This window comes from Grammomys surdaster, unplaced genomic scaffold (assembly GCF_004785775.1).
Source record: "Grammomys surdaster isolate TR1022 unplaced genomic scaffold, NIH_TR_1.0 373, whole genome shotgun sequence".
Lineage (NCBI taxonomy): Eukaryota > Metazoa > Chordata > Mammalia > Rodentia > Muridae > Grammomys > Grammomys surdaster.
Genome location: NW_021604792.1, coordinates 8,901,758 through 8,905,370, shown reverse-complemented (window position 1 = coordinate 8,905,370; position 3,613 = coordinate 8,901,758). Strand labels below are relative to the sequence as shown.

The window sequence follows — 3,613 nt, the reverse complement described above, 5'->3', positions numbered from 1 at the left end:
GGATCAATAAAAAAGAAAAAAAAGACTATTTAGAAAGAAAATGTCCCCAGAGCTTATGAACTGCTTAAAACTTATTTTAAAAAGAAGTAAAAAAAATGAGAAAATATTTGTGATTGGTATGAATAGAACAGAATGTCAAGAAGTGAAATAAAAGGAAAAAAATACTGTGTATTTGCAGTAGTGTGTGCACATGAGGGGAATGAAAAAAAATGCTTAAATCTCACAAAGATACTCTGATTTTTTGTTCACAAATGAATGGGAAGAAAACCCACAGATGTCTTTTAAATGTCAATAAGGTATCTATTAAAAAGTTGAAAAATGTAGTTATTGTGAAGAGCTCCCTGCAGGTCAGTTTAATTCTTGCTGCAAATCTAAGACCTGAGGCTTTTCTGAAAGCCCACGAAGTCTCACTATCATTACTCATTCCCCTCAGCTCCACCCCTTGCCCTGTTTCTATTTGTTTCTCTTCAGGCTTGACCACATTTGCTAACTGGAAGGTTCTAAGTCACAGGAAACAGCCTGCCTCTACAATGAAGGTATGTGTTTTTTTCCATTCTTAGATATTTCTCTGATATGTTGCACATCTGTCTGTTATGCCTTCTTCATAGAACATGCCACCAAAAGATGGAGACTTCCGTGTTCTCAAATTGTTTACTTTCTTTCCACAGTATTGCTTCAGGTGCTGAAAGTAGTATTAGTCGGAGACTTTAAATCACTGCATCTTATTTTTGCCATCTAACTGCATTTGGTAATTAATTTGTTGAATTATGTTTTACATTGCTCTTTAGATACTGATTTATGACTATATCAAAGTATACTTTCTTTATGTTTTCCAGCATGTCTGACAGACTTCTGCTTTGGTGACAAGCAGTTATGGTTACAGTGCAGATGCTACAAAGACTTTATGTGAGAGGTGGCTACAGTTGGATGGTGTTTGCTGCTAATGGTAGAATCTGTTGTAACATTAAAAAGAGGGGCCAGGAATAGGGAGGTGTCTTATGTTGTGGATGAGCTAAACTTCTTTGTTGACTGGTCACATCAAAAGTAGAGTTTTCCCCTCATATGTCCATGGATGAAGTAGTCCTATTCCACCAGGTAACATGGAAAGCTCATAATTAACATGACCTGACCAACTTAGACAATGCTGAGCATGATCTATGTGTACGTAATATTGGCCAATGTAGATACAGTATATAAACATTTAAAAATTATTTGAATCCCAATAAACATACTTACAGGTGAGCATTGTATAGATGTATATATACATATAAGATAATGAGAAAATATTGTGCTTACTTTTTAGTAGTGGAAGATTAAATATCCTCATGACAATGTACAGAGATAAGAATATGAGAGATAAGGATATCATATTGTAAAGTCTGTGAAATTTGCTGTACTTTTAAAGACTTAGAGAGAAGAGAGATCTATATCTTTTTAAATTTTGTTGTTTTTACATACATAGAATGGTGCAAATATAGGTAAGTGGTGAAACTCATATGTTTTCCCTTGCCCAAATGCATGGGAGTTTCCAATCTTTTCTTCATCTTTGTCTAGAAAATACTACAGGATCTGTGTATGAGCAAAGCACTTCTGGTCTGACTCTCCTGACCTGTATGACAAGACATATTTCCATGGAAAGAGCTTTAGACTCCATAAGTGTAAAATTTCTATGTTTGTTTCTCTATTAGTGTGTGTGGGAGAGTTAAGCATAAATATTTCATGAAGAGTCAACTCAGAAATCTTCAACATTGCATGTTAAAAATAGCACTTCAGGGTCTGGGGATTCTAAGAAATGGCTGGAGGCAAAGACCTGATCTCAGACAAACTCAGACCTGAGCCAGCTTCATCATCATGTGTACGAACACGTGCAGGAAGCCCACCACGGCATCCCAGAGGCGACTGTGCGCCAGACTCTGCTGGTTTCCGGTGCAGGGTCCCTGGGGAACAGAGGGTGGCCTGAAGTCCCAGGCAGGAGTGCTGGATGCAGGAGGCTCTGCCTCAGCAGGTCCCCGAGTGCGGACCCTACCTGGATGTACTCGGTGAGGCTGTTGAACACTTGTTTAGCTACCGACATGGCTTTGGAGAAGTTTTTCTTTCCCTGCTCCTCGATGACATCCTTGCCCGAGTAGTACCAGTAGAAGTCACTGATGGATTCCTGTGGACCCAGGAGGGCGTGAAGAATGCTGTAGCCATGATTAGTCCGTCGGATCCCCTGGCTCAGGTCGCATGAGGCTGGCCACCCTTCCTTACCTGCAGCCGCAGGAGATAATGTACTGTGCAGATGATGATATTGATGGTGGTCGTGTTCCCAGTCTGTGTCCGCAGGTAGTTCTGGAAATCTGAGGAAATGAAAAATGTATCCATTCAAAAAAAAAAAAAATAGCACTTCAAATGTATACACTTGTAAACCTTTAGAACTAATACTTAAAATGGAGTATATTTTGAAGAGAATATTTGATATCTCCTAGAACACACTTCAAAACAGTTTATTCGTTGAATTAATTATTGGAATTATAGGAAATGGATTCACGGCCTTGGTGCACTGCATGGATTGGGTTAAGAGAAACAAAATGTCATTAGTTAACCAAATCCTCACCACTTTGGCAACTTCCAGAATTTGTCTCCTCTGGTTTGTACTAATAGGTTCCCTGATTACCTTACTGGATGCAGATTTAGCTACTATTATAACAATGGCACATTTCACTAGTAATCTATGGACTACAGCTAGCCATATCAACATCTGGCTTGCTACATGCCTCAGTGTCTTTTATTTTTCAAGATAGCCAATTTTTCTAATTTTCCTTTTCTTTACCTAAAGTGTAGAGTTACAAAAGTAGTTTCAGTTACATTACTGGTGTCTCTGGTCCTCTGTTTTCAAATATTTTACTAGTTATCTTGGGAATTAACATGTGTATAAATGAGTATCATCAAATAAACATGTCATACAGCTTTTTTTTCTTATTACCATGAAAATTGTCAAAATTATGTGTTATGGCTTCACATTATTTTCATGTCTGTTTCCTCTGTTTTGTCCCTGTCAACTTTCCTCCTGCTCATCTTCTCCCTGTGGACACATCACAAGAAGATGCTGGAGCATGTTCAAGGATACAGTGATGCCGGCACATTGGCACACTTCAAAGCCTAGTAAACTGTGATTGCCTTTCTCCTATAATACACCATTTTTATCCTGTCTCTGTTACTACAACTTTGGAAACATGAATTACTGAAGAAACGTCTTTTTATTTTATTTTGTTATGTGGTACATATAGCTTTTCCTTAATTCCATACACAGGAAGCTGAGAGAAGCCTCTCTCTCTGTGTTGTGGTGGCTGAAATGCAGATCAAGTTATGTGGAATGAAATTTCCCTGTTTTTGAATTTTCAATTTTTAAATATTATTTTACCTCGACTATATAAACTTGATGCTTTATTTAAAATAACCACTAATTAAAGATATTATTAATTTAGCAAGGTATGTACAAGGTTACTTCTTAATACCTTTATCAAAAAGGTCCTGTTTATATTTCACTAAAACATAAGTATGACAAGATTATATAATTTTTGTATCAAACATTAATCACAGAGATTTTAGTTATGACCTCTATCATATATGT

At 37.1% G+C, this 3,613-nt stretch overlaps 1 pseudogene; it reads left to right on the top strand.

Annotated features, from left to right (window-relative positions):
• Positions 1-2,429: 2,429 nt before the first annotated feature.
• On the top strand, positions 2,430-3,289 carry LOC114632397 (annotated as a pseudogene).
• The last annotated feature ends 324 nt before the right edge of the window (positions 3,290-3,613 follow it).